Genomic DNA, 18,766 nt, shown 5'->3' with positions numbered 1-18,766 from the left:
TCCCATAAAGTGGGATAATACTAAGAAGGATTTTCAGTGGTTACAGGGGGCTTTATAAAGAGTCCTTCTAGGGCGCCTGGGTGGCTCAGTTGGTTAAGCGACTGCCTTCGGCTCAGGTCATGATCCTGGAGTCCTTGGATCGAGTCCCACATCGGGCTCCCTGTTCAGCGGAGAGTCTGCTTCTCCCTCTGACCCTCCCCCCTCTCATGTGCTTGCTCTCTCTCATTCTCTCTCTCTCAAATAAATAAATAAAATCTTTAAAAAAAAAAAAAAGAGTCCTTCTAGAGCAGGCGTTGGCAAACTTTTTCTGTAAAGGGCCAGAAAGCTGTACAAAATCAGGCCTTGGGTCAGATTTGGTCCACAGGCCTTAGTCTGCCAACCTCTGCCAACCTCCGTCTTACTGAGCTATCACTGGTCTTTCCACGGCATACTCTACGGAGTTAGAATCTGCACTTTCACCAGCTCCCTCCCGGACTGATACACACATTTCCTCTTGAAAAGCACTGCCCTAAGGCAGCGGTTTTTTGGTTTTTTTTTTTAAAGATTTTATTTATTTGAGAGAGAGAGAATGAGAGATAGCATGAGAGGGAAGAGGGTCAGAGGGAGAAGCAGGCTCCCCGCCGAGCCGGGAGCCCGATGCGGGGCTCGATCCCGGGACCCTGGAATCATGACCTGAGCCAAAGGCAGATGCTTAACGACTGAGCCACCCAGGCACCCCCTAAGGCAGCGGTTTTTAAGCTTGGCTGCATATTAGAACCACCTAAGGAGCTTTTAAAAAATTCTGATCCCCAGGCTGCCCTCCTTACCCATTAAATCAGAGCTTCTAGAGGTAGATCCCAGGTATCAGTATCATTAAAGCCCCCTCCAGGTGATACCAATGTGCAGCTAAGGCTGAGAACCAAGGCTGAAGAGGCTCATTTAGTACAGTCACAACACAGAGAAAGCAGCCCGATGCCCCACCAGGCCCACTCGCTCTCAGAGACGAATGGATTCCAGAATCACAGAAAACCCCAAGGAGCGTGAGTGGTAAAAAAGAATGTTGGAGCTAATTCTTTTTTTTTTGAAGTATAGTTGACACACAATGTTACATGAGTTTCAGGTGTACAACATAATGATTCCAGAACTCTCTACCTTATGCTATACTCACAAGTGTAGCTCCTATCTGTCACCATACAACTCATTAGAGCTAGTTCTTTTTTTTTTTTAAAGATTTTATTTATTTATTTGTCAAAGAGAGAGGGAGAGGCAGATGGAGAAGCAGGCTCCCCACTGAGCAGAGAGCCTGATGCAGGACCCGATCCCAGGACCCTGAGATCATGACCTGAACAGACGGCAGATGCTTAACTGATAAGCCACCCAGGCGTCCCTAGAGCTAGTTCTTGATGTCTGTTTCCGGGACCCTGGTGGTGTGTGCCATTAAAAAAAGTAATCTTGGAAATGTAGACTCTATTTAAAAAGATGTTATCGATTTCAGACTCAAAAGTTAAACATTCAGCTAAAAGTAGACAACTCATTAATCTTTTTTTGACTTTGGAATTACGTTAAAGACTTCATTCCATAGGGCTGAGCTCAGAAGCATTTTAAATTCAGGAACATTGAACACAAAAAATACAGATATTCCTAAATAAACCACCACTGAGTGCTCAGTACTTTTCTTCAAGATTCTTGGGTCCCATACAATTTCACAGATGAGATTTACTTTTTCCAGTGTTTATAAATATTTAACACCTTTACAGATGCTTTCTGGATCAATACTCAGGATGCCATGGAAGAGAGGCAGTAATAGGTGTTTTGAGAAAAGCTGGCTCATTTCTTGATATACAAAACAACCACTTAACTCAGTTCTTTTTGTTTGTTTCTCTTTGCCTTTATCATTTGAGGAAATAGTGCTGTAAATACATGATTCTTCTTCCTGCTGCTCTTTTTTTTTTTTTTAAAGATTTTATTTATTTGAGAGAGAGAATGAGAGAGACAGAGCACATGAGAGGGGGGAGGGTGAGAGGGAGAAGCAGGCTCCCTGCCGAGCAGGGAGCCCGATGCGGGACTCGATCCTGGGACTCCAGGATCATGACCTGAACCGAAGGCAGTCGCTTAACCAACTGAGCCACCCAGGCGCCCTTCCTGCTGCTCTTTTATAATATTTGCATTTTCTCCCGTCCATAGAAAAGTACAGAAGCTCTTTATCACATGATTAAGTTTACAAGCAAAAGAAAAATCTATTAATTTACTCCATTAATACTAAAATTCTTCTAGACTCTATTCACATGTCACTTCTCAGAGAGGCCTTTCCTGGCCATGGTGTTTAAATCACACCATCTCTTATATTGCATTCCCTTCTTCCATAGCACCAGCTGATATATTATTTAATTTTTTGTTTTGTTGTCTCTGTACCCCTTCTGTACCCCCTCTAGCCATGACCGCAGTAACCAGAATTAAAGCTCCTTGAAGGCAAGGTCTTCACCTATTTCGTTCACCGTGTCTCCCCAGTGTCAAGCACATTATCATGCTCATTAATCATTTCTTGAATGGAAGAACAAACAACATCCACTACATTTTAAAGAATCCAGTCATCAGGAGTTCAGGCAAACAACCCAATACAGTAAGGAGAAAACCAAAAAGAACTCAGTGTGATGCATATGGCAACCTTGCCTCTCATCAGTGTAACCATTTACCCTGAAAGGCAGAGAGACAGACAACGTCACTGAGCTTGAAGCTTATAATCTACTAAAAATATCATCCACAAACTTCACAAAAATCTCTCCACCAAAGGAAATGTAATCCACAGAAAAGAATAGCCTTGCTGTCTTATAAGAGGCCACCCATTCACTTGTTCAAAGATACCAGAATTTTTAGAAATGGAAGAAAGGGCTCTTAAATTTCAGGCAGCATCATCTCTAAGCAGTAGGTTATTAATCATCTTACTACCATTTTCCAGTTGCCCCTTAAGCACCAGGGCAGCGGAAGGAGTGCTTTATGCACTATGTCCATCAAAGTGTCCCAGGTACTGGCCTCTAGACTCATGGTAGGCCATGATGAAATTCTCACCAGTCCATGGCCAACCGAGAAAACCAGCAACCACAGAAGGCTGATCTTTATTTGGGGATTAGGTCCTCTTTCTATTTTACATATTAAAATAGGCTTTCTTTTACGAAATGAGAGTAGATTTGTGGAGTCAGTGGTATAAGCTGTTTTTAAGGTCTTTCCTTGACAAAACAGAAAGTGGGCCCATCTATGTTGGTCCCCAAGAAAGAAGAAGGAGAGGAGGGAGAAGGCGGGAGAGGAGGAGAGGGAGAAGGAAGAAGAGAAAGGGAACCAAAAATGTATCCAAACTTTGACAAATGTCCCTAGGGTGAGGAGGGCAAAATTGCCCCTGGTTGAGAAACACTGGTTGAGTTATCTACACAAACGAGGGAGGATGGATGCAGTTATCATGAGATAGTGGTAGTTAGAAGAAAACCTGTCCGGGGCTGTAGCTAGATGCCGAGGGCCAACTGCACTGAGTCATTCTTGGTGGTAGAATGGCACTCCACCCAGGAGCAAGCTGAGGTGGGGAACTGGAGACCCACCTCACGCAAGACCATGGACACTGCTAATCAGACACCTGACCGCATGGATGTGCCTATAAAGGGAAAGAGGGATTTAACTGCGAATTCAGAGTGGATCAATCTAAATCTAAGGATCTACTTGAGAGCCATATCTGTTCATGCCATTTAGATGAACTCTAAACAGTTAGCATTCATTAAATTGGGTTAGTATTCATTAAATTCATTGAAATGGGTTGTCTATTCTTGTGCAAACATGAACATTCAGATCCCTTCTATTAGGCATGCATCTGGTTCTATAATGACTTTTTAAAAGCTGTCATTGTGATCACTTATGAACACAGTTTTAGAAAGAAAAATCCACCCCCAACATTTCTCACCTCCTCGTATGAGAAATTATTCTGTTTTAGCTCCACCTCTGGAAGTACGTTCTCATGATATATGTACCACAGCTCTTTATCGGCCACTATGGCAACTCGTTAAAAAGTGCCACCCCCTTAATTCCTGTGGTGTATTAATTTGGTGTTCCAAAACAAATATTTTACCATGAAATAATTCCTAGCAAATAATAAGATTAACCTCACTAAACTGGCTTCTATAACACTTCCACTATCTGTAAATATGTTTTTTGTACGTTTTTAAGGAGATCTTCTGTGACTATTGAAGGCTTCATTTTAAATATTCTCTGCTAGGGGCACCTGGGTGGCTCAGCCAGTTAAAATATTAAAATAGCATCCGCTGGTCGTTATGCAGCAAACCCTTAGAGAGGCAGCTCGTACCTGAGAAGTGAGAGCAGCCCTGCCAAGCTCCTTCCTGGGACCTACACTCAGCATCTCTGCATCAAGCCACCATAACTTTGAACTGTGTCTGTGGGCCTCTGTGTTTTACCTCAATTTATTCCATGCATCTGTTAGCAAGGTGTGTCCTAAGGTGTCAGGAAAGCTTAAAAGAGGTTATTTTTGGAATCTGGGAATGTTCAAAAATTTTTCCATATAAATTAATGGTAACTGCTTCTTCATTTTATTGCATTTTACGAAAGCTTTCATAGGAACACTCTACTTATGGATAGCACAGGAAACCTGTATCTAAAATGCAGCAATATAGTTCTTAAGGTATGATACGACTAATGAGAACAGGCATTCACCAAATGCACTGGGTAAGATAGATATGAGGAAGTCCACTACAAGATTATTTGTGAGAGGAAAATAGTGTGAACAACCTCAGCATCCATCAACAGACATCACGTTAAATAAATTATGGTCAAACCACACAACGGAATAGTACGTAGCCACTAAAAATATGAGATCTGCATGTACTAACATGGCAAGATGCCCTGATACAGCATTAAGTGAAAAGAGTAAAATAGAAAATGGTATGTCCAATAGAATCCCATTGGTATTTCTAAAGAAGAGATATGCACACTGTGTGTGCAACCTACGTGTATATGTATGTATGTATATGTATAGCTATACAGATATTTATGCTCAGAAATGTTGCACGGGAAATATCTGGAAAGATACACAAAAGGTATTTACAATTACCTCTAGGAAGCACTGAGGAGACACCAGACTTGTACGTTTCATTTTGTGCCTTCTGTACCACTTATTTTCCCAGCTTTTTCTTTTAAAAGGATGACTATTGCCTTCCTCACAAGTATCATAACTATCATACGTATATCAAAGTGGAGACCTCCCCACAAAGACAAGAAGAAAGATATGGTTTGGATTTATTCTCTTCATTCCCTAATGGCCTCTAGGGAGCATGAGTCCTGAAGCCTGACAAAGAAAGGCTACATCCTCAAAAGGGAAGTCTAAGGGGTGCCTCTTTTCCAGCAATGTTAAAATAATTCTAGGGCATTTGACTTGCCAAATTGGGAACATTCCACAGAAATAGGACTCTAACTTATGAAACGGCTTTGAATAATGCAGTGTTTTATAGAGAGAGAGAGAGAAATGGATATTATTTTCAGAAATATTTTCGGAAGTTAGGAGTTTCTATTATATTTGTGGATTTCAATCTTTTTTTTAAAAACCAATGATATCACTGTGCCAGTTTTGAGTCACAATTCAAGCACAATCAAATGTGGCCAAGAGCTGCCCTTGGCCCCGCACAGGAGAGGGACTTGAGACAAGGCTGGCTGAGGACTGGCACGGCGCTGTGGGGCTCTAGCTGAAAGCAGGGGGCGCTGTCGGGGCACACAGCTGCGAGCCCATTGATTCCTAAGCCAGTGCGTCCAGGAGCAAATGCGAGAACTCAAGGTAGAAGATTACAGGTAATGGTTACAAGACCACTTACTCTCAGACACCAAAAGCAAGTCTTGCAACAGAAAGAAACAATGTGTGGCAACCATCACAATCACCACTCTGCACCTTCCCCCACCCCAGGTCCCTCAGTTCAAACCCCCTGGGCGCACCAAATCACAAACACGGAATGTAATAAGGAATGCTGGGACCTTGTCTGAGCAGCAGATCGTGGGCAGTCCAGGTGGCTAGGAAAACCAACTCTCCCATCATTCTGCAGTGACATGGAGATGCTGAATCTCCCTGTCCATGGTCAGAAGCAGATGCCAGGAACCTCAGCAGTCCCTGGGACAACACCATGGGCCTCTGTGCCCTTTCTGTCGAGATTACTGTTTGGTTTCTTTTCGGCCTAAGCCTAATTCCTTCAGCACCTGGGAGGCTGCTTATCAAAACTGCATGCCTGACTGGTAGGAGTGGAAATGGACCCCAGCATCTATTGCAGAGAATCTGCTTCCTCACACTAATACAGGAAATGATCAGTGCTCCTTAACCATCATAAGGGATGGGACATATGAATGGCAGAAAAAGAGACAGGCAAATGTTCTCATGTTCAGCGGGGAGGAAGAAGATACAATCCATAAGTGTATTCATTACAGACCATTGAGCCTGATGCCTGAAGAGTTTAAACTGTGGGGTGGGACTGTCATCTGTGACACCTTTGTGTGCCCAACTCCATTGGGGAAGTATTATTATCCCCATAAAACAGATGAAAAAACTGAGGCTCGGGGAAGCTCTTTAACACACCTAAGGACACCAAGTAAAATGTGTTAAAGCCCTTCAAACCCCAAAAGGCTGTACTTTCTCCAAATTCATCAGAGAAACTGAGGTCACCAGGCCCAGCCATCAGTCCTACCACGCTAGGCCCACCTGTGTCTGATCACAAATTTAGCAGAGTTCAAGCACTTACATTCCTGTTTTGTTGTCTGTCCCACATAATCTACCTTTTCCTCTTTTTTAAGGAACTGAATGGCTGTTAACTAGACTTCTTGTGGTGATCATTTTGTAATATATACATATACTGATTATGTTGTACATCTGAAACTAATAGAATGCTATATGTTAATCATATCTCAGTTTCTAAAGAGATATTAGGGGCACCTGAGTGGCTCAGTTGGTTAAACATCTGCCTTCGGCTCAGGTCATGATCCCGGGGTCCTGGGATCAAGCCCCACATCGGGCTTCCCGCTCGGCAGGGAGCCTGCTTCTCCCTCTCCTTCTGCCCCTCCCCCAGCTTGTGCTCTCTCTCTCTCTCTCTCTCTCTCTCTATTTCTCTGTGTCAAGTAAATAAATAAAATCTTAAAAAAAGTAAAAAGACATTACATAAAAAAGAAAGTGATACAATGTATTACTATAGAAAAGCCTAATTTCTTAAAGAATCCAAAAGGGGGTTTGGGACACTGATCGATAAAGAAGAGTAAGAAGGGGAAACAGCATCCTATCCCTGCAGCTTCATGACCCGTAGACCAGAAGTCAGGCATTAAGGTGCAGCTTGCCTATGTTGGGACAATACTGTCTCCTTAGAGGGAAAAAGGGCATTCGGGGTTCGTGCTGTAAGATGTTGCTTTTCTCTCAGCTAATAACTGGAGCCTTGCCTGGGTTCCTGCCACCTGGACTCCACCCAGATACCCTGCACGGGGCCTGGGCTTTATTCCAGCACCAGCGCATAGTCTTCTTTCCTGCAAACCAACTGCCAAGGAGTCTTTGAATATGTACAATCTCTTGGGCTCTTTGTTGTTCTCCTGCCTTTGAACACCTTGTTTTCCGAAAGTCAACAGGAAACATCTTGTGCAAAACTGAATAAAATCCTGCTTCTTGGGCGCCTGGGTGGCTCAGTTGGTTAAGCGACTGCCTTCGGCTCAGGGCATGATCCTGGAGTCCTGGGATCAAGTCCAGCATCGGACTCCCAGCTCGGCGGGGAGTCTGCTTCTCCCTCTGACCCTCCCCCCTCTCATGCTCTCTCTGTCTCATTCTTTCTCTCTCAAATAAATAAAATCTTAAAAAAAAAAAAAATCCTGCTTCTTCACGCAAATTCCCGCTAGGAGCACCAGCATGTGTCCCTGTGCCAGGCACAGAGTGTCAAGTGCACTGGGACATATGACTGGGTGACAGGGATGGCGGACGGACGGACACCTGCACCACAATAACTTCTGCCATGAAATTCTTGGGGTACACCTTGTGTGAGGCCATGATTGACATGTTCTTTCTTAAAAAATATTTTATTTCTGGGCGCCTGGGTGGCTCAGTTGGTTAAGCGACTGCCTTCGGCTCAGGTCATGATCCTGGAGTCCCTGGATCGAGTCCCGCATCGGGCTCCCTGCTCAGCAGGGAGTCTGCTTCTCCCTCTCCCGCTCCCCCCTCTTGTGCTCTTTCTCTCTCTCACTCTCTCTCTCAAATAAATAAATAAAATCTTTAAAAAATATATATTTTATTTCTTTATTTTAGAAAGAGAGCATGGCAGGGAGGGGCAGAGGGAGAAGAGAATCTTATGCAGGCTCCACGCTGAGCACAGAGCCCAAGGCTCGATCCCACGACCCTGAGATCATTATCTGAGCAGAACCCAAGAGTCGGGCGCCCAACCGACTGAGCCACCCAGGTGCCCCAGGCTGTGCTTGACATGTTCTTGTGCAGCCACAGATCAGCTCTAAGATACAGAAAGATTACAGACCCTGAGCAAACAAAACTAGCCTGCAGGAACTGTTACATAAAAAACACTAAAGGAGACAGTATAAACTAGTTATTTATTTTCTTGCTCTATGCTAATGTTTCACATTAATTTTATTTTTTAAATTTATTTTTTTAAAGATTCTTTTATTTATTTGAGAGGTGGGGGGCAAAGGGAGACAAGAGAGAATCTCAAGCAGACTTCCCGTTGAGTGCAGAGCCCAATGCAGGGCTCAATCCCAGGACCCTGAGATCATAACCTGAGCCAAAATCAAGAGTGAGACACTTAACTGACTGAGCCACCCAGGCATCCCTCTCGTTAATTTTATTGATCCAGCATAGGATCTTTCAACTGAGGCAGGAGACAGGCTCCCAACACCCCAATAGCAAGCCCACCATCACCTACTCTTATTATTCTTGTTTTATTCCTTTAAATGTTAAATCCAAGGCCGAGGCTTCTAGGGGTTCCCCTGAAACCACATGCCACATTTGAAGCCCATTCTCCCCTCCCCTGGGGAAAGCTTTTTACTCTATCAGATTCTCAAAGGGATCTGAAATCAAACCATGGTAAAGCACAAATGTCTTCAAGCCTTCAAGAATGTTGTATTAAAATACAGCCCCTCTTGAGTTGCAAGTGTTGGGGGCTGACTGAGTATGGGCAGAGGGCAGGAATAAGCCCGGGACAGTGAGAAGGAACAGCCAGCGCTGGTCATCAGGCCAGATGGGAGCCAGAGCAAAATGTAACCCATTTCACTTTGTCTTGGCACTGGCCCTGGCCTGTAGCAGGCATGACAGAGAATTTGATTGTGTAACCATTAGAACTAACCTCCAGAAGCCCTGCTGCATTACAAGGCCGTGGCTTGAAGGAAGCACCTGGTTAGCTGGGGAGCAATGTGGCATGTGGTGATCGCTGACTAAGCTCTGGAGATCAGCTGCTTAGTTCCACCACGGCCTCGGTGAAATAACCTAGCCACGCATCAGTTTTCTCAACTGTCAACGCGGATAAAAATAGTCTCTCTCCCCTTGCTTACTGGGATAAGCCCAAGTAAACACTCGATAAATGTCAGGGATCATGATTACTATTTAGAGAAGACATTTCACTCCTTTTGTAATCATTTTCTTGTGTGACCTTTGCAGTGAACACTTCCTGACGATGCAAGATTTATTGTCATCTCTATGTTAATTTTTCCCTTTAAGAACTTGAGGCCACATGTTTTAAAAAGCATATTCTTAGCTCTCCTGCCTATTTCAGAACTTCGATCTTCAAAGGACCGAAGCAAATGTATCTCCTCCACATTTTTCTTATATTCTATTTTCTGTAAATATCACATGAAGTCAAGTTGACAATGATTTGAACGTTTCTAAGTCTGACCGACAAAACGACAAAGTGGATTTTTCCAATCTCCGCCACAGATAACGCTTTCCGGCTAAAAATGCCTTGTGTGTGTTTGATGCTTTGACCTTCTTCCAGCGCTTTCATAACTACTCCTTATTTTATTTATGTGCTTCTTTATTTATTTATACCTGTACCTTTTCCCATCAAGGACTGAAGGTGGCTTTAAGGATACACAAAAGTTGACAGGTTGGCATGAAATAAAGGCAGAGCCAAAGAAGAAAAACAAGGAAGAAAGCAAATCGAAACCCCTGGGAAAAGGTAAGAAAAAGGCATTATTTCTGCTTCACAGAGAAGGAAACCAGGACACAAAGCCACGTAATGCTTTTTGAAGCAATGTGGGTTAAAAGCTAGAAATAAGCTGACACTAAGCCAGCCCTACAAATATCCTGCGGCTCTGGGGTATTGGGAAATTGACTCAAAACAAAACACACCAATCCAAAAAAAGACCACCGTCCAGCTCAGCAAAAGTGGGACAGAGAGATGGGGACTCCTCCCGGGAGAAGTCCTGGGAGCTGATGGGACGGAGCTTGGAGGAAAGTGGCGTTGACAGCAACGATGATGATCCATACCACGGATCAGGTATTAGAAAGGGCCAGGCACCATTCAAGAGCTGTTCCTCATTCATCTCCTCATTCACTACTCACTACAGTGCCTTATGACATAGCACTAGTATTCAAATTTTGCAAAGGAGGCCCAGAATATTTAAGTAACTTGCTCAAAGCCATAGAGTGAGTGGCTGGCAGATTCGGACCCAGGCGATCTGACTCCAGAACACACTCCTAACCTCTGTTTCTCCAGAGACCCAGTGCAGACAGAGCCCATCGATGGGAAAGCTGGATGACCAGGGACAGCCTCTCACAAAGCTGAGAGGGTGAGGAAAGCATGCCATGGTAGGTGGGTCTAGGAAGTTGCAAGGGAAAATGAGGACACAGACATAGTTTTTTCTTGTAATTTCTTGAAGTTTGAGATGAAAGAAAGAAGGTGGGATGTATGGATTACCAGCCACCTTGATCCAGTCTCTGTATATAAATTATTTAAATACAAAAGTCAACGGAAGTTGTAGTGGGGCACCTGGCTGGCTCAGTTGAAGAAGCACGCAACTCTTGATCTTGGCATTATGAGTTCAAGCCCCACGTTGGGTGTAGAGATTACTAAAAAAATAAATAAATAAACTAAGAAAAAAAAAGTTGCAGACTTTGAGAACCCTTAGAGAATCTCACAATTTGAATCTGGAAATATATAGATAAAAAATTTCTTTGTAAGATGAAAGGCACAAATGATGTCTTAGGGTATAAAAAGCAATGCATTCTATATGAACGAACAAGGCAATCTAGGAAGCCTCTTTGCTCCAGTTCAGGGTTTCTCAGCCTCAGGACTACTGACATTTGGGGCCAGAAAATTCTTTGTTGTGAGAGATGGCTGTCCTATGTAGGATGCCTACTATCATCTGGCTTCTATTCACCAGATACCAGTAGCACTGGCCTGCACCCCAGATGTGATGACCAAAAACGCCACTAGACATTGCCAAACACCCCCTGGAGAACAAATCATCTTCAGCTGAGAATCACTGCACTAGCTATCATCACACACAGACCTAAACCTTCTCCCACAGAATTGGATGTCAATTTTCTTTCATAAAAGATTAGTTAGCGTCATGTTTATATACCGACACAAGTGTTGTCCTAGTGCCACCCAACTGGATCCAAGACAAATCAGTCTGGGTTCCAATGGTTAGGTGAATGATAGCTCACCACCTTTTCCAGTATTACTTCCAGGGCATGAACCTCGAGCCTGTGAGTGTCCTTTTAAAAGACTTAGACTCAGTTAAGACAAATTTAAAGGAAGGTAGTATTTACCCTATAGTAAGATGGTCCCTCATTAACTTCTCTCCCTGTATGCATATGCCATTCCTGCATCAAGAGTGGAGTCAATTCCTTCATCCCCTTGAATCTGAGCTGGTCTGTGACTGCTTTGACCTACAGAATACAACATAAGTGAGGCAAGCCTTTAAGAAGACTAACAGTTTCTACTTCTCTTCTCTTGGAAGGCTCACGCTTGGGATTCTCCCTCTAGGAACTCTCCCTTTAGAACTCAGCCGCCATGCTGTTAGAAGCCGGAGTCATGTGGGCACAAAGAGGTCCCACGTAGGTGTTCCAGTGGACAGCCCCGCTGAACTTCTGGCTGATGGCTAGCATCAACTGTCAGCAATGTGAATAAGATCTTGAACTTCATTTCAGACAATTCAAGCTCCCAGGGGACTGCAGCTCCAGCCAATATCCCACGGAGCATAAGCACCACCCAGCTGAATCAAGTCAACCCAAAAAACTGTGAGAGAAAATAAAATGATTGTTGTTTCAAATCACTACGTTTTGGAGGAGTCAGGCTGCAAAAGATAACCCAAACACAACCTCAGGTCCAAATGTACATATGTGACATGCATGGAGTCCAAGCAATAGGACAGGAGATCGTGAGCAGAGAGGTCTATAACAATGGCAGAGTCTAGGATTGCATGGCCAGGAGGGTGTAATTCCAGAGAGGTCAGTGAAATCAAGTCATTGTATGTTCATGAGTAGCAAAGTCATTATAATGTGACTTCTTAAATAAGTGTAGATATGCCTTCAGTCAAATACTGTTCCTGGAACATACAATTTTACATGATCATCATCATGGAGGATCCTATTACTAGTGCACCTAGTGTGTGTGAACACAGTGCTGGGTACTTTACACACATTGTCCTTAGTCCTTGAAAGGGCCTTGAAAAATAAGCATACTTATCTTTCCCTCTTTCCTTTACACTCTCTCCTTCCCTCTCTTCTACTTCCTTCTTTCATGAGAAAAAGGAGTTTAAAATTTTTGTAAATCACATCACACATTGTTCAATGCAAGAAAGCTTCCTCTTGTTACTTTAAGCAAAAAACAGAATCCAGAGCTCTGTTTTTTCCTTCCCAGTTCTTTCTTTTTTAAATTCCAGTATAATTAATGTACAATGCTGTATTAGTTTCAGGTGTACAATACAGTGTTCGGCAGTCTATCCATTACTCAGTGCTCATCATGATAACTGTACTCTTAATCCCCCTCACCTGTTTCACCCCTCCCCACTGTCCCTTCCCTTCTGGTAACTCTGTTTGTTCTCTATAATTAAGAATCTGTTTGTTTCCCTCTTTCTTTTCTTTGTTCGTTTGTTTTGTTTCTTAAATTCCACACATGAGCGAAATCATGGGGTATGTGTCTTTCTCGGACTGACTTAGTTTGCTTAGCATAATTCTCCCTAGCTCCATCCATGTCATTGCAAATGGCAGTATTTCATTCTTTTTTATGTTTCTGTTTTTTAAAGATTTTATTTATTTATTTGACAGAGAGAGAGAGATAGCAAGAGCAGGAACACAAGCAGGGGGAGTGGGAGAGGGAGAAGCAGGCTTCCTGCCGAGCAGGGAGCCCAATGTGGGACTCGATCCCAGGACCCTGGGATCATGACCTGAGCCGAAGGCAGATGCTTAACGACTGAGCCACCCAGGCGCCCCTTTTTTATGTTTCTTAATATGCTGAAAGACATTCAATATCCTTCTTAGTTTCCTGGCTAGTTATGAACAACTTCAACTTCCCATGCCTGCTGAAGGTTGAGTTACTATTTGGAAAGTGATATGTGGGTTTACAATCTGCTAGTGGCAGAAACCAAGTATCCTTCAGCTCACCTCCCATGCCCTGACACCCTGCACGTGTTTACTGAGTGTCCACCACATGGGTGAATGCCACGGCCCCTCCTCAGTAGATGAAATCAGGAAATCGATCCCAAGTAGGAAGATTCTATCTAGACGGACATAAAGGCTGCAGCTAGGGACAAGTGTTGTGGCAACACTCTAACAGTAGGAAAGACATTTCCTTTCAACCATTCTGTAAGGTAGCTGGATCGCCAACAGCAAGCACAGCATTTAATACAGAGCACGCACTTACTCAGTACTTACTGGATGAATAAACAGCATTAAATAGACAGCAATATGAATGTGTGGAAATGTTAGACAACTGTGTTCACTGTATAAAATAAGTAAAGTAGGATTATCTGATATTATTGGTTCATGCTGACCCCACAAAATTCACCTGAATGCATAAAAAAAATTCTCACTTATGGGTGGCTCAGGCTGTTAAGAGTCCAACTCTTGATTTCGGCTCAGGTCATGATCTCAGGGTCATGGGATTGAGCCTCGAGTGGGGCTCTGCACTCAGCACAGTCTGCTTGTCTCTCTCCCTCTGCTCCTCCTGCTCTCTCTCTCTCTTTCAATAAATAAAATCTTTTTAAAAAAAATTCTCCTTAACAGTATTATGTAGATAATTCCTAATTTGTTTTTCCCAATTTCTGAATCTTGCTAATTCCTATTTTTGCTCAGGTTGCTATTGTCTTGAAGCTGTAGGAAGTTACCACGTAATCCATATTCATGAGGTACCTATTTGAGAGACAACGTATTTCAATCAACTCATTCTTTGAAGGAAGAAGGCACAATTAACCACAGACTTGGCCACAAAGACCAATGATCTTCTCATCTTCACAAAGTAATTCAGATTCAAATTTAGGGAATTAGCTGAGAATTTATAGGCAGAGATAAAGCAGTGGGAAACTGTAGGGCACTTCTCAGTTGTAGCATAAAAGGAAAAATTCCACTGGCACCACCTTAAATCATAATTGAGCAATTGCCTGTTTCTTATTATGACTATTTATCTATACTTCATTAATAATATATTAATAACATTAATAATAACTATGGCCAACAGGGCAATTTAAAAAAATAATTTAAAAACTCTACAGGTAATTCTGAAAGTACTCACAATAAGAAAATTCTCAAGGTCTAGTAATAAACAGTTATAAAAATGTTCCCTCCAAGGGGCGCCTGGGTGGCTCAGTTGTTAAGCGTCTGCCTTCGGCTCAGGTCATGATCCCAGGGTGCTGGGATGGAACCCTGCATCAGGCTCCCTGCTCAGCGGGAAGCCTGCTTCTCCCTCTCCCACTCCCCCTGCTTGTGTTCCCTCTCTCACTGGCTCTCTCTCTGTCAAATAAAGAAATAAAATCTTAAAAAAAAAAAAAATCTTAAAAAACAAAACAAAAAACGCCATAGGATACATTCTCCCAAACGTGGCTTTGCTTAAAACCACCTCAAGTTAATTAGGATCCTTCATCATAAGGTGATTTGTGGAGACTGCATGGAAGGCATCTTCAAATACAAATCAAAGCACTTTGCAAATGAGAAGGCATCTGCTGACATACACATTTGCAATGAAGAGATTATATGAGAATAGGATTAGATTATTTGCCTAAAATTATACCCAAAGTTAGGAGAAAACATTTATAGCAATAGCAAATGCTAGGAAGTAATTCTATGGATACTTTGGGTCAGTATTAGAATAACCTCCCTGTAAAGGCTCTGTGCCAGTACAAATCATGTTTTTGCCCAGTATTGAGCAACATGAAGGATGAGAAGTTTTAGTCTCTTCCTGAAAGGAGTTCAGCAAGTAATGAAGTCTAGAAACACCTGCAGGGGCTCTACCAGCTGCAACAGCAGCAGTGGTAATGACCGCTTGCCTTTACTAAGTGTTCTAAGCTCCGGTGCCTCACTCAATCATCATGACAACCTAGGAAGCACGCAATATCATCAATTTCATTCTACAGATGAGGAAATTGAACAAGGCGAAGTGTAGCAACTCGCCCAAGGTCAGAATCAAGGTCAAACCCAAACTAGTCTGGCTCTAAAGCCAAAAATAAGAATGTAGATGTGATTTTTTTTTTTTTTAAGTGAGGGCAACACTTAAAACCAGAGGGAAATGATAGAATTAAATCAATAGCATTAAGGGGTGCCTCGGTGGCTCAGTTGGTTGAGCTTCTGACTCTTGGTTTTGGCTCAGGTCCCAATCTCATGGGTCCTGGAATCAAGCCTGGCGTGGGGTTCCCTGCTCGGTGCAGTCTGAGATTCTCTCCCTATGCCCCTCCCCCCCACACTCTTTCTCGCTCTCAAGTAAGTAAATCTTTAAAATAAATAGGTAGATAAATAAATAGGGGTGCCCGGGTCATGATTCCAGGGTCCTGGGATCGAGTCCCACATCTGGCTCCCTGCTCAGCAGGGAGCCTGCTTCTCCCTTTCCCCCGATTGTGCTCTTGGACATGCTCTCTGTCAAATAAATAAAATCTTTATTAAAAATAAACAAGCAAATAAATAAATAGCATTAAGACAACTGACTCCCATTGGGAAAATAATAAAGCTATCACCCTGCCTCACACCTTACACCAAGATACACATTTCAAAGTAGAAAAAAAAAATTAAAACTGTAAAATTGCCAGGAGATTCCTATTCATATAATCTCGGGTGTTATAATGAATTTCTAAATATTGCACCAAAGCAGAAGCATTGATTGATAACATTAACTATATAAGAATCTAAAATCTCTGTACAACAACAAAAAAAACCACATTTCCTTATAGTAGCCAAAACTGGGAGACAAACTAAGGACCACTAATAGGGGGAAAGTTAAAAAGACGATAGTGTATTTGTACTCCAGAACACCTTAAACTGGTGGAGATATTAACATCTAAAGGATGGTTGTGATAGAATGGGGAATTTTAAAAGGCAAGTTGCCGAACAATACGTTTTTGTTAGAGATTTCTGGCGTGCTAAAATCAAACACAGAGCCCAGACTTGAAAGTTCACTGAGAGGACACAACCAGTTAATCACACAAGCAAAGCTTAATTCAGTTTATTTTGCGAGATAAGAGAGGTTAACTTGACCTGGGTCACTTCTTGCTTATGCCTCTGAAAATCATAAGCAAAACTTAAATTGTTCCCCCAAATTGATTGGCGGTAACCACTCACCAATTCCTTTACCTTTAAGAAAATTCTAACATTGTAACCAATTACTGCAAGGACTACATAAGCTGCTTTGTAACAATATACCTCTGAGCCTTGTTCCATGTTTCGGTTTGAGCACTCCCAGTTTGCAAACTGGCTTTTTAGTGTGTGTACGATAAACTCTTACTAATTACTACTTCAGGGATTCATTGGGTTTTTTTTTAAGATTTTATTTATTTATTTGACAGAGAGACACAGTGAGAGAAGGAACACAAGCAGGGGGAGTGGGAGAGGGAGAAGCAGGCTCCCCGCTGAGCAAGGAGCCAGATGCGGGGCTTGATCCCAGGACCCTGGGATCATGACCTGAGCCAAAGGCAGATGCTTAATGATTGAGCCACCCGGCACCCCCAGATTCATTGGTTTTACTTGTTTTCTTTCCTGAACTTTTGACAGGTTAAAAGCTACGCATAATCAATTGTACTAAAATACATACATTTACATACACAGTTTACACCACAGAGATAGATATATTTATAGTACACCCCCTAAAAATATACACAGTGCTATTGGTTACCACTAGGAAGGAGAAAGGGAGGGTGAGAATAGAGAATGTTCTCTTTTTGCTTCCTTTTGATCTACGTATTTTACTTTTTTTTAAAGTACACATTGCTTTGGTCACTTTATTATTTTTTTTTATTTTACTTATTTATTTGAGAGAGAGAGAGCACGAGAGGGGAGAGGGTCAGAGGGAGAAGCAGACTCCCCGCTGAGCAGGGAGCCCGATGCGGGACTCGATCCCAAGACTCTGGGATCATGACCTGAGCTGAAGGGAGTCACTTAACCAACTGAGCCACCCAGGCGCCCTACTTTGGTCATTTTAGAGAAAACAAATATTTCAATCAGAGTGTATAAAAATTAAAAGGCAAAACTGGGAAAAATTTTTGTAAAAAATGCTAAAGATTTAGTATTCTTGAAGTATAAAGTACTCTTATGAATTAGTAAGGTTACAATTCCAATAGAAAAAAGGCAATCCATACAAAAGAAAGTGTCCAAGAAAACACAATATTTCTTTACACTGAAATCGTTTTTCCCTATGATACAATAAGCAGAGTTTCAAAAATTATAATATTAGTGTTGAGAAGAGTCTTGGAAAAAATGATTTTCATCCATTTTCTGGAGGACAAACTAGTAATATGTGCCAAAAAAGTTTTAATGTGATAGAGCAATTTTTCTTATAGAAATTTAGCTTGAAGAATAATTTAAGATAAATACAAGGGCTTAATCAGAAGGATGTTGAACACAGCCCTTTACAGCAAAGCCTCAGAAACAATGAAAACGATCAAAGATAGGGAACTGTTTATTTGTGTAATGATCTTTAAAGTTGTTTCAGAGAAAAGATTATTTCAGAGAAACACAAGGAAGCAAAGGAAAACAAGGAAAAGGTGATCTCATAAGCACTTAAAAGAAAAAGGGCCTGGGGCGCCTGGCTGGCTCAGTCGGAGGAGCATGCGACTTTTGATCTCAGGGTCATGAGTTCGAGCCCCATGCTGGGGGTAAAGATTACTAAAAAATAAATAAACTTGAAAAAAATAAAGAAAGAAAAGAAAAGAAAAAGGGCCAGGATCTTTTTGATGCCCTACAGATTTTTTAGTTGAAAGTTTTACTGAGTTCATTAAGACTTGCATGCAGTGCTACGGACCAAAGCAGACAAATATTGTGAACCTTTATCCACTTTCCCCCCATGTACTTCAAACTATGGAATACTGGCAAGGATAAATCCGGATTTCTCCAGTTTTCCCTGTACTCATTTATGTGTGTCTCTACAATCTTATCACATGCCTGGGTTCACCCATCCACAACCACAGTCAACATACAAACTATTTCCATCACAAGGATCCCACATGTTGCCCTTCTGCCCAACCCCAAACCCTGACATCCACCAGTCTGTTCTTCAATTTCTAAAAATTTTGTCCCTTCAGAAACATTATGTAAATGAAACACAATATGTAAACTTTTGAAATTTGCTCCCCCCGCTTGCAG

General features: G+C 42.2%; 1 protein-coding gene and 1 long non-coding RNA gene across 6 annotated transcripts in view; one reads left to right on the top strand and one right to left on the bottom strand.

Moving 5' to 3' along the window:
- The window catches only part of LOC145723828 (uncharacterized), a 55,606-nt gene extending 43,679 nt beyond the window's left edge, over nucleotides 1-11,927 (top strand). Inside the window, exons 4-6 of the long non-coding RNA XR_014149151.1 lie at nucleotides 10,048-10,157; nucleotides 10,698-10,789; nucleotides 11,820-11,927. This is a non-coding gene — a long non-coding RNA (uncharacterized LOC145723828). The remainder of the gene's footprint in view (nucleotides 1-10,047; nucleotides 10,158-10,697; nucleotides 10,790-11,819) is intronic.
- SHLD1 (shieldin complex subunit 1) overlaps nucleotides 1-18,766 on the bottom strand; it is an 81,486-nt gene that overhangs the window by 39,830 nt on the left and 22,890 nt on the right. The window lies entirely within an intron of this gene.

This window comes from Leptonychotes weddellii, chromosome 10 (assembly GCF_054177405.1).
Source record: "Leptonychotes weddellii isolate Sample4059 chromosome 10, ASM5417740v2, whole genome shotgun sequence".
Classification (NCBI taxonomy): domain Eukaryota; kingdom Metazoa; phylum Chordata; class Mammalia; order Carnivora; family Phocidae; genus Leptonychotes; species Leptonychotes weddellii.
Note: the sequence above shows the minus strand (reverse complement) of the source record. Positions and strands in the feature narration are given on the sequence as shown.